The sequence below is a fragment of the Pleuronectes platessa genome, chromosome 19 (assembly GCF_947347685.1).
Source record: "Pleuronectes platessa chromosome 19, fPlePla1.1, whole genome shotgun sequence".
Lineage (NCBI taxonomy): Eukaryota > Metazoa > Chordata > Actinopteri > Pleuronectiformes > Pleuronectidae > Pleuronectes > Pleuronectes platessa.
The window spans coordinates 7205518-7218410 of record NC_070644.1 but is presented as its reverse complement, the minus strand read 5'-3'; the positions used below and the strand labels follow the sequence as shown (position 1 = coordinate 7218410).

The 12893-nt window shown below is 42.5% G+C and overlaps 1 protein-coding gene across 8 annotated transcripts in view; it reads left to right on the top strand.

Moving 5' to 3' along the window:
• The window catches only part of dab2ipb (DAB2 interacting protein b), a 138813-nt gene that overhangs the window by 75997 nt on the left and 49923 nt on the right, over positions 1–12893 (top strand). The window contains exon 1 of one of the 8 annotated variants that reach the window (XM_053410891.1): positions 7454–7960. The exons of the other annotated variants lie outside the window; for them this stretch is intronic. The gene's annotated coding sequence lies outside the window, so the exon portion shown is untranslated. Of the gene's footprint in view, positions 1–7453; positions 7961–12893 lie in introns of those variants that run through there. 8 annotated transcript variants of the gene reach the window in all.

Genomic DNA, 12893 nt, shown 5'->3' with positions numbered 1-12893 from the left:
TGTGAAAGTCTGAGGGTCAAAATAGGAAAAACATATTTGCCTTTGAATTGGTTACAGATGAAAATGTCTATAAGCACCTGAAAACATTTATGATTCTATTTATACTGTTTAGTCAGTCAATACTTTAGTCAGTGTTACTGCTTTATCTCTAATGTGCTTTATCTCTTATTAAGTCAACTGCCTTGTCTGTTTAAAAAAAAAAAAAATACAGTATAATCATTCTATCTGAAAACATTAAGTACAAATTGGAGAGTACAGCTGAAACTCCCGCTGCTTTAAATTAATTATATGCTGCAATAAAGTTTGATATATAATTAAGGCAAAGTTAAATTGTACCATCAAAAAACAATGATAAGAATCCCCTGTTCTTTTTCAAATTGAGCTTATCTGCACATATACTCCAAACATCTTTGGCTTCACTTCTCAGCAAGTTATTTTCAGCTTATTATTTTCTTCCTTTATGGAAAAATATTCACAGTGAATGGGGCAGAATGTGAGCATGATTTTCATACTGTACTTTGTTAGACCAGTGTTGGACATTAGTTTCGATGGGTTTCATAACACCCCTCTGATCACTTTCCTCTCTGTGTAATTTGGAGCCGAATCCTCCTCAGGGTGGTCCGAGTGTTGTTGACACCTGCCCAGCTTGTGGGGCTCGGTGGTGTAGTTGATGTTTAACCCTGCTGGGCCCCTCTGTGCGAGCGAGCACGCGCGGCCAGAGGCTCTCGTCTCTTTCATTCGCTCCCCGGGTAATGAGCTGTAATGGATAGGGCCTCGAGCGTGACAGGACTACCGAGGGCCGCATCAAAGCAGCACCCTGCGCATCCCTTTAAAGAAGCGCTCAGTACACATGCAAACTGTCATTTATTCATTCATCCCTCTCTTTAATCTACTACGGTCACAGACTTATCATTTATTTATCCCGCAGCAGTATTATAAATATTAGAAACGAATATTGAATCTATAGGGATTGAGCTAAAATGATTATTAAAGACTATTAAATGAATTATAAAAGGGGAAAATAAAACTTTTTGTCCAGAGATAAAAAAGCGTTTGGAAAGGACGTCGAAAAAAATTGTATATATAGCAGAAAATCAAGTGCATATAAAAGAGTTGAGAGAATGACAGTCCAGATGCTCAATGACTATCACAGAGGCACTAAATTACCATGGTGATGACTCTAGATACCTTTTCACCACTTTCCCTTCACTATCAGGCCTCTCTCCCACTTTACCACTTATTACCCTGATTCACTCGGTTTGTTTGCGTGTGCGTCAGTGGAGTAAAAGAGTGGACTTACCATCCCTGTATAGCTCCCCAACATGATCAGCTGATAATGATCCATAGACTGTATGCCAAAGAATCTCAATCGCTCCCCGGTGGCTGACTGCAGTAAATAGGTCGTGAACCCTACCTCCCCCATGTTAGTGGATGTGACGTGGACCAAACTAAAAAGTCAAGGTTAAATAAAGTACACGTCAAATATTATTTTCTCGAGGCTGTCAGTGATATGTCTGGAACTAGTGAATATATACTCTCTCCTGGGTGACATTATACTGGGTGCTGAAGCGTCATGATTGACAGGACCTCTATACCGTTGCTCCATCCACTGATCCAAACTGCGTAGACGGCAGCATCCATATCGGGGATATTTGGGCTTGGCAAGACAAATCCTCACTGCCTCCTTCCTTTAACAGGTCCCATGATTTGGAGCAGGGGAGGATTTTCTTTTTGCATTTCCAGTCACCATCTGCCTATCCATTATGTTCAGAAAATTTAAAACAGGCAGCCTCTTTTTAGATTTCTGCAGCTTGATCAGCATCATCCGTGCTTCTGTTTCTGGGGACGTGAGCCAGCAGTGAATTGGATTGCTAAATTGTGTAAAACAGACGAGCTGGCTCCGCGTCCACCGGCCCTCCTGACTTTGCATCGACTGATCCCAGTCACATCTGGCCTCTATCCTCAGCACCTAATACAAACAGCCTGGCCTTCCTAAACGCTCTTGACTTTACCGTGCAGCCAATTTTTTTGTGCAAAGATAAAGGGATCACCTGACGCCCTGTCGGACTGAATAACATCATATACCAGCCAGTGCACAACCTGTGTTCACAAGACTTCAGATACTTATGTATCCCTGATGTTTCAGTCTTGTGGAATGGCCTTCCTGTCGTGTCGGCGATGCTGTATCACTGGAAACCTCCAAAGCGCAAAACTCATTTCAATCCATTGTCTGGTGACCTGCCTTCTTACATCAATCTCTTTCACTGCATCAACAATTTTTACATTTTTTCTCAACTTCCTAAAGTGCTATTGCTTCTATTTTTAAAATATTATAAATAATAAATTATGGAATGTATTATTCAAAAGTGTGTGAATAAACCTTGGGGTGATAGAACACCTCAGACTGTGTTTCAGGGATCCTGGTGTTCTTCATTATCCTGCTCTGGCTTCCTCAGACGATTCCTCGCTAAGGTCAAACAGTGTCTGTGCTGAGGCTCGGAGACTGTGATATCTGTTTTTAAAAGTAAATACAATGACAGAGAGGAAACACCATCCCTTCTAAAAACTTCTGCTATAAAGATTTCCCCTCTGTGTTCATCGTCTTCTTCATATTTGTATAATTCGTTCCATTTTATTCTTGAAGTCTAATGACATTGTTTTGTTTTATTTATTTTTTAAATCACGGAATTTAAATCAAAATTCAGAGAGGTACAGATACAGAGAACTTCCTCAAGCAAAGGTCTGGACCATCATAATGTCTAACTAGAATTATGATGATTATATATTGAATTATTAGTTGTTATCAACCTCTGTTTGCCATTACCTGACTGTCAAATCAAAAATACGGTAATGATATTTAAATATTTTGTTTCAGTTTTTACATTGAAACTTATTGGGATCATAAGTGGATACTGATAATAATGACAAATAAATATTTTTTAATGTCAAGTACACTCCTTGCCTTACAAGTTAAATGAAATACATGACCAAAAGCCTTTTTTGAAAATATGTATCTTAATATAAAGGGATACATCATAGAAAAAGATTATAAGCAGTGAAACTTGAATTAGACTAGATTCCTCTTATTTTAGAGTCAAGATACTTTTCTTACTTTTCTCTGAGTCACTTCTCACTGTCTGTTATCTCATCTGATCGGGTGCGCCAACCAACAATGATTAGAACGCTTATTGTAATTCACATATTTGATAGTGCTGTCATCATCTCATGTGACAGCACTGATGCAATTGCTCTGTGAGTTTCCTGAGCAGCTAAATTAGTGCCACAAAGGCTAGAAAAGCTTTACCGGTTAAAAAAAGAAAGAATCCTTTGTCAAAATGATTTAATGGTTTTAATTCCAGACCCAGATCAGATGGTGTCCGAGTCCGGATCGGAACCATGGTCCACCTCATAGTGATCCTTGCCGTAAATGGAGTGATGCTTGCGAGTTAATTCAGCCAGCTTGAGCGTCACTATTCTAATCGTGGGACATGCCACACTCTCCACAATCATCATAAGCACACTCCCAATTTGGCAGTTTATTTATACAGCAAAGATTTTTTCCTTCGCTGGGCACTTCCTCTGCTGCCGTCAATTCAGCCCTTCCACCCCCCCAGCATCCACCTGAAGGCTCCGACAAAGGAGTTACTGACTGAAATTAATTTAGTAGCTTTAACTTATGTTCTATGCAATACCTGTTTAATGTCATTCTCTTTACTAAACACAGTTTTTTTATGCGCTGTTAATGAAATAATAATGCTGCGATATTTATCTGAAATGTCTCAAGCTGAACTAAAGAGAAGAGAGCCATGTGGATCATTACAGCAGCACAGCTCGGTTTGTTGCAGTCTGACCCCGTTAGAAATAAACATTGCAGTACCAAGGTGTCGAGCCGTCTGTTCCCCTCGGAGCACAAGCGTCGGGTTGCCCCCGAAAGTCAGAGGTGCATCTCGGCTGGTACTCACACGCCACTTGGTGTCATTCTCACGCACAAAACACAAGACGACCGGTGCAAAATAACTCTTTTTGCCACTGACTACAATCAGTCACAATGTATTAGATTCCCTTACCGTGATGCAGACCGTTGCATTCTTTACTGATGGCTGTCGTTGCACTGCGTTGCATTCCCACTACACGGGGAATTGTAAATGAAGGGACAAGCATTGGATTGGAGGAGAGATGAGATGGCGCCAGACAGATCTCAGTATCCCTTTAAAAAAAAAAAATAGAGGCTTGTTCTCTGAGTGCTGGCATTATGAGCTGGATTGTGTCTGGGTCAGACATTCAGCTTTTCATTGTGCTTCAGCTAACTCTCTCAAATATCTCCCTGCAATCACACTGCACTCTCATCCTGTCTATCCAAAAACACTGCATCTATTTTTTTTCATATGATCCATTCAAAGGGTTTAGAGCACGCTGTGTTTGGAAATTGTTTGCACCTTACAATTTTGCACATTACAGAAATATCAAAAGTTAAACTGCAGAAATGTCTATTTTAGGCTTATGTTGATTTTCTATCTGAAACTGTCAAAGTGACCTGCAGTAGTTGAGTATTTCTGGGATTATTAGATGGAGTCATAATGTTATTGAACCGTTGTTATTTTGCTGTTGATAACTATTGATATTATGTAATTGCTTAGCCCTAATACACCCCACACTTAATTGCATTGATGGCTTCACCTACACCCAGCTCCAGCTCCTATTCGCATCTTTTTGTCAATAGTGGTACCAAGGCGGTGTCCTTAGGCAGCCCGTTCAAAACTCGAATGATAGTTGTCGTTAAGATTATTGGCAACATAACCTACCGGAGCATCATCCCATTGACTTGATGGAGCCTTGATGCTGGTGCTGGTGGGAAAGTGGTGATTAAATGTTGGCAACGGCTGCAGAAGCTGGAAGCAGCGTGTTACAGGTGCAGCTAATCGGACTAATAAAGGGACGGTGATTAGCGGCTGGATGTGTGTGTGTTTTTGTGAGTGTGTGCCTGCATGCATGCGTTTGTGTGTGTGCGTGTGGAAAGTGAGAGAAGTGGTAGCTTTCGGCTCACCTAATTGGATTAAGTGAACCAGAAAGGAGTCGCTTCTTAGATTTTTTGGAAACCGATGGGGTGATAGATAGAAACGGTACAATCTATGAATGGACCGGAGCCCAGAGGCACTGCTCAGAGGAAGTTATTAATGAAGAAGCATTCCTGATGATACCTTCATTAAGCTGTATCAAAAATAAAAAAAGGTTGATCTTCAAAAGAAGCCACACATAGCGTGCCTCTATTAACAGTGATAAGCATGAGAGGGCTTTGCATCAGGATAAGAAGCCGACCGGTAAAAGGAACGCTTCCTCCGCCGTTGCATGAAAACGTTCACACACTTCAATTTCAATATGTTTTCACAATTTCTCATAGTGTGCGCCAATCAGGGGATGAAGCCACGCTAGCAAGATCCCATTGATTCATGCATTCCACCATTCACGTGTCAGACTCAGCTATCAGTCATGGCATTTCCTCCTATTTGTTGATCATCTATAACTAACTAAAATCTAATTTACAAAAAAAACATTGACGCAAACATACACCGGTGTGATAATTACTTTCTTTATTTTATGGTTGTTTTGATATTAAAGTTGGGTCAGTGTCCCATACACTAAAGTGGGGAGACAGATTTTATGAACTATACTGCAGCCAGCCACCAGGGGGCAATTTAAATGCTTTGGCTTCACTTTTGGGAGCAGTCCTGTCGTTAATCTTTATATACATAGTCTATGGTAATTACACAAAAATAGCAGTAATGCACAAGTATATTAATTGTATTGTTGGTCTGCTGCAAGCACTTGTAAATTCATGGAGTCACATTGACTCACCTCCAGAGATTCACACATTTGTTCATTCACTCATATGAGTATATTACGTTATATTCTGCAGTAAAGTAATCAAACAAGGCCAAAGTACAAACTCCACCAACTGTACTGAATTGCACCTAACATCACTCTCACTGTATGAATAAATAATACATCAATAACACGAAGCTAGATTATAATAATATTGTCGTCCACTGTTCAAATTAGAGTTACAGATGTTTTATGTATCGCATGTACACTGTTTACTGAACCTGTAAACGTATAATGTTTTGTATAAAGCTTCATAAGTTATACTTTAACCTGAATTTCGAATTGTTAGATTATAACTGAAACTGAGTGAAATGACAGTAGTTGTCTGTAGAAATATATAAAAGAAGAGGAAATGCCCACTAAATAACATTTCTTTAGCTGTAAACTTGATAATATGTCTGTTCTATGATGAGATCATTGATATTTCCGACCAAAGATAATTACATCTGTTATTTTAAGCCAGCTTTAGCATGCAATGTGCAAAATGTGGATGTTATTTTCAACATGCAATTTATATCCATTATATAAATAATGAACATTATTTATTCACACAACTCAAAGCCCCCTGACCACTTCATTAAGCCTTCTCTAAATTCTAGCTTGAGGTGAAGTTATATTTGCGGCTGTAGCTTTTTCAGTTTCAGGAGGAAACAGGTGGCCAGCAACAAGCCACTGGGAAGGTTTACTGGTTTTGGTCTTTTAAAAGCTAACAATGCGCCTGTGACCTGTGCTTTTGTTTAAACTGGGTGTGAACTCTGAGCTCAGTATTTGTCCTCCGCAGCCTATTGTGTGGACATTTGGTTTATGTGAGTGTGTCCAGGAAAATGTGTGTGTGTGTGTGTGTGGGGGGGGGGGGGGGGGGTGATGTCATATTTGATGACATCATTGCAGACGTGCAGAAGCTGTGGTGGTGGCTCTGTAAGCCAGCCCATAGCTCCACAGCTGCTCTGCCTTATCGGTGTGTGTCCTGCCCCGGCTCGTGCCAGTTCCTGCACCGTGTGAGCTCTAGAAATAACCTCAAACTCAGCCCTATCTCCTCTGCCAGTTCACCAATTCTGGCTCAAATTGAGCATGGCAAAACCCTCCCACCCAAATTCCTGTCTGGAACTACAGCAGCAACCCTTTGGCTGGCCCCACCGGCCAAGTCACTTCGTCCAAAGCTGCAGCTCCAGCCTCATATGTATGGTTGTTTTTTTTCTGCCCACGGTCCAGCATGAGCTAAACCGAGTCAACACTCTGGGCTGATTGCACCCCCCTTCCTTACCCCTTGCCTTTGCCTGTGCTGCCAGCGGTGGCAACAGAGGCAAGCAATAGTGGCTGACAGGAAAAGCGCCAGAATTGACAGGACAAAGAGCACACAACATACACACCCCCGCTGGAGCCACACACGGGGGAAGGCAGGGCCAAGCCGGGCTGCAACCACACACACATACATGTGATTTAACCCCCCCCCCCCCCCCCCCCCCCCCGCGCAATCCATATGCAGGCTCCTCCCTGCGCAGGGAAACAGAGCTGGGAGGTGCAGTCAATCACTGACGGGGGGGAAAAGGGAGGGTTTAGCTGGACTCGGGGAGAGGGAGCAAGTGAGAAAAAGGGGACAAACCTTCATCATTCCGCAAATCAGAGGCAGGTTTTCGGGAGCTACCCCTTAATTCATTCATGTCAGAGTGAATGAACACAAGCATAAGAGAGAAGAGTGTGTCCCGTGTCAGAGGCAAGACAGGAAGTAGGGCATGCTCTGTGCAGGGTGTGCAAGAGAGGGTGGGAGAGAGGGAGCAGCGAGAGGGAGCGAGAGCATTATAGCGCTTATTCTCCACCCCTTGCCTTAGAGCAGAGAGGGAAGGAGTCAGGGAGAGAAGGAGGAAGAGAACCACAAGTAAGGAAGAGAAGAGGCAAGCGGCAGTCTGCATCGGCAGCAGCGGGGGGGGGGAAGAAAAAAATGGAGCTTTGAAATCGCCTCTGCCCTTATCCATCCCTGCCTTTTTTCAAATTTTAATTTCGCTTCCCTCCTGTTCTGGCTCAGCCTCGGTTCCTATCTCCGCTCGGCTTTGATTGTTCTGTGGAATTCTGACAATGGCTGGTGAGTGTTATCCTGCATTTCACATGTCACTCACCCTCCTTCGTGTTTCAGTTCACACTGCTTTTCTTTCTTTCTTTTTGTGCATATCCATGAATGGAGATGTGGACTCGTGTGTGAGTGTAGAGAGGATGCTTCAGTGAGACTGTTTACGCTCCCCTGCCTCTGTGCTGCTGTTCGTACTCCAGCTGTGCTCGTCCCTCGTCTGTCTTTGCCTCCCGCTAACTGTGCCAATGCAAGGGAGGTTGTTCTGCTGAGCACAGACACACACACACACACACACACACACCTCCATCCTGCGTACGTTCAGGATATTCAAGCCATTATTCTGTAATTGCTTTTAGCTCCCAAAGGGCTTTCATTCAGAGTGGCTCATTTATGATGTTTGATTTGTGAATTTGCATAGAACGCCTGACATAAAAAGGCAGAGGAGTAGTTTGGATTATTTGACTGTTGACCACGTCCTAAATGGCCTGTGTGACAAGAGGGCAGCCAGCTAACACAAATCAGATGACTGGGCCACGCTGTGAGGTCAGCCGCTGATTTTGGCTGTGTGGCATTAACAGTCCCGGTCATATGTTGGAGGCAATTAGCAGTTTAAAGATAGGTGGCCGAAGGACAGAGAGTTTGGGGTCTCAGGAGAGACACAGCTCATTCTATTGTGGACACATTTTAAATAGCTGCACAAGAGAGGAGGGATTAGTGGAAAGGCGACTGTTTTTGGGTGGTCATCTTTTCGTCCAGGCTTCAGGAAGTAACTATTTGTAACCTGTTACATTCTAGATGAATGGTTCTAAATTGGTCAGCTGTCTCAGATTTGTTTTTATTTTCCAATGGGTTGATTTAAAAGTATGTCCTCACGATGATTTAGTTTTAATTCATCATGCAAAAAAAAATCACAAGGGTGTAAGACGAGCTCTACATGCTACTGACACGCATGAAGTTAGTCAGCAGCTACACATCAACTCTAATTGAGTTATTCCAGTTAAGCTGAGTGATTCCATTTTCATTTATTTACTCATTAAGATGCTGAATAAAACACTGCAGCTCTGAGTCTGCAACTTGTCCCCTGCGACATCATGAGGGAAGAGTTCAGTTAAGCAGCTTCCACTTCAACCAAACATTTATTCTCCTCAGTGGTGGCTTCACGTGAGAAAGCCATCTGTGGTTTGGTAAACACATGAATTACAGTTTGGTGGCGTTTAATGTGCTGATATGTTTCTGTGTGAGAGCTCGGCCGGCGGGCCTCTTGATGCTGGGCCCTACAGAAAAAAAAAAACCTTGCTCGACATCTACATATTATGCCACAAGCGTTAGTGCATACAAACACAGTGAGACGCTAACAGTGTGGTTCCTCTCCTCAAGCTGGGGTACTGTATCTGCATGCATGAGTTTTCGATGCATATTAATGTATGTTGACATACTATGTGTTGATATGCATATTTGTTTGCATGTGTGTGTTTTAGTATGTTCCAACAAGCGTGTTGATTGATAACCTAGACGGGGGATCTCAGAGTGAGAAATAGAGGTGTTAGTCATTCTAACAGTCTTGAACATGGAGCCAGAGGAAGGAGGGAGTGATTGTGGGATGGAGATAGGACGAGGAGTGTGAGAAACGAAAAATAAATAAGAAGAAATAACAAAACATAGGAGAAACGACAGACTTCAGTTGTTTACACTCTGATGTTCAGTGTGCTAGTTTATTTCCGGGTGACTAAGTCTCTTATGTAATGTTTAGGTCACTGCTGTTAATTCCTGCTTCGGGAACTGGACAATATAGTAAAATCTAATTTTATGAAATGAAACACTGATGTGTCTTGATGTCAAATACATATCATAATCATCTCCTTGATATGATCGGGGCGGGCAGGGAGAGGCGAGGAGTGGATGCAGAGCTGAGGCCTGGCACGGGGTCCCTCCGCCACTCCTCCCCATCTCTTCACGTCATCCTCTGAGTTCTCTGTCTCTGTGTAATTACTCTGTCAAAGATAATCTCTGTGATGTCCATTGATTTGCTGAGAGCTGATGAAGTGGAGCAGAGGATTTGATCAGGCACTTGTACGGGGGGAGGGAGGAGGGCCATGCCGGGCCGCGCCCAGGCGCAACGTGACTGGGGGGTCAAAAGGTCAGACACACTGGTGGTTTAAAAGAAGGGGGAGGGAAGAGCCGCCACATTTAAAAACGCATAATGACCAACACTTACTGATGAACAAGCAAACACGAACATCCCCAGAAGAGATTTAGATTTAAGAGATATTGCGATGGCCGCACCAGACAGCTGGTGAGTATGCACATTATGTACGGACGTGATACTACTTTAAATTATATTAGTTTCACCCAGATTAAACGGTTTAACCTGAGCCAGGCCTTACCAAATCAATTATCCCTGACAGATTGAGATTAAACAGGCCGATTCAAATTCAGTAAATTAGATTGTTTTTTTTTTATGCACCGGAATCGGCTCAGTATCGGCAGATATGCAAAGTTCAGGTATCAGAATCGATAGCAGGAAGGGACAAATGGTATCAAAACATCTCATGCAACATTCAGGTTGGCCATTTGTTATCCCTCATAAATTGTCATGTGTGCAGCAGTAATAGTTAAATTTCAGAAGTTGTTTAATTTTGTAGGGGCCGATACTTTCGTGTTGCATTAATACCGCCCCTTCTTCCCGTTAATTTATTTTGAAAGAGGTTATAAATGAAATCAAGTTTGAATCCACGAGTTACATTTGTCTCATCAGGATTTAAACACTTGTAGGAGATTGCTGGACTTTCTTGGAAAAACCAAACAAGCATGTTTTAGTTGAAAATGTTCAATTTGAAAAGGATTTAGAGGCAAATTCAAATGAAGCCCATGGATGAGAGGACGAGAGAATGACTCGCTGTACATAACAATGTCTAATTCCAGGGGGCTTGTATTCAGTGAGTTGAATGCTTTAAAAAATGTGTGATGCGTGTCAGCAAATTGAAGGTTAGACTGTTGACTTTGGTCGAGCTCGCCATCGAGAATGAAAGAGGGCTGCGTCGGAGGCATGCATTACCATTATTCCAGATCTCCATATAGCCAGCCTGGGAGAGGATGAAAGAGGAAGCATATGTTCATGATGGGGCAGAGTTGTGTGTTGTCAATAATTGAATCACTCATTCGCTCTCTCGCGCCCTGAAGGCTGGAGAGCCGAGTCAATAGGAACAACAGGGGAGGAGAGCTCTCAAGTATCAGGCCTACAAGTCTCTGTCCTCTCTGCTCTCAGTCTCTTTGTCTCTATGTCTTTATGTGTTTCTTTTACACAAACAAACAAACACACACAGGAGATGCGAAGTCACTCTACCCCATCTCTTCACGTCAGTACTTTTCAAATTAAAATGGAGGGTAAGCTGTATAGGGGATGAGTTAATGGATGGAGGACGGGGCCTCTTGAATACCATATCTCTTCCTGGACATACTTATGGAGGAGAAGACATTTGTCTTAGCATTAGCTCAAACTTTTAAAACATAGCACTTCAGCAGCTATTGACTGGGCGCCTCCCAGACCAGACCAGATCTGGATAGGTACATACATACTGTTGACTTAGAAGTAAGGTTGTATAGACTGGATAGAGTGTCCTAATGCGATAATTCGTAGGATGAAAATAGCCCCAGGAAATTCACAATTTACTTCTGTTTCAGTAACTTTAGCTCCCACCGTGTGTCTCAAGAAAATCACTGAACCTATTCTTTACAATTAAGGGGCGGCAAAACCCGTTGACATGCAAGTCACTTTACTTTGGTGATATACCAGGAAGAATAACAGGAAATGACTGATCCTCCGGAAAATATTAACTATTGTACTATTGTACTGTATGTGTAAATGTTACAAACTGATCTACTTGCAGTTGATTATTGTGTGGAAGGCGTCAAAGAGGCTCGTGAAATGGAAAGGTTGAGAAATGAATCTTCAATTCCATGTATCAAAATGATGAAGTATTTGTCAGAATAGAGGGGCATTTATGTTGCCTTTCATAAATGAAAAGAGATAGGTTAATTTGATGATGTAACTGTCACTGACCACATAATTCCATTGCCCTTTACATTGGTATGGTTGTCAAGTCATGCATCCAATAGAGGCAGCGGAGACTCGAAAAGTTTCTGACAACGACAAAAATAGCGACGGTGGAAGATGTGCTGATAATATATCTGTTCAGAAGAAAGGGCTCCCACACAGTCCTCTACTTTTCCTTCAGCAGGATCCAACTCACATTAAAAACCTGTTCCTTGCCTGTAGATATTTTCAAAGTTCTGCCATTGTTGACATTTTTTGACATGTCCTAGAGTCGTTTAGCTTGAACTACTGGCTACACTGCCCCCTACCATTTCTGTGGGTACTGCTACGTTTATCTCTCTTGTGTCCATATGCGTACGTTTTCAGAAGATGTACAAAAATATGGAGGGATTTAATGCCGACAGAATGGCTCCTGCTGTTTCTCTAAACGTATGTAACTTGGGTATAAATGAGCCTTAAGAAAGATGGCAGGTGACCTCCCTCCTTGTCTTCACTCTCTAAAAGGCCTTTGTCTTCTTTTTACTACATTCTGTGCAGAGTTAAGATTAAGATTAAGATGCATTTATTCATCCCAAACACATGCACAGTCATGCAAAGGCACACTCATGCAGGTAGGGAAATTTAATCTCTGCTTTTGACCCATCTTGTGCAGTACACACAGAGCAGTGAGCAGCCGCGTACAGGCGCTCGGGGAGCAGATGTTGGGGGAGTAAGGTGCCTTGCTCAGGGGCACTAGACAGGGTAGGGAGACTCTTGGATTTTTGGACAGATCAATCCAGGTTCGTCTTTTGTTGTCTCTCCGTGGAGTCGAACCAGAGACGAACCAGAGACCTTCTCTGCCCATAGTCCAAGTTTCTGCCACTAGACCACCGCCTTAACATGACTTTGATACAA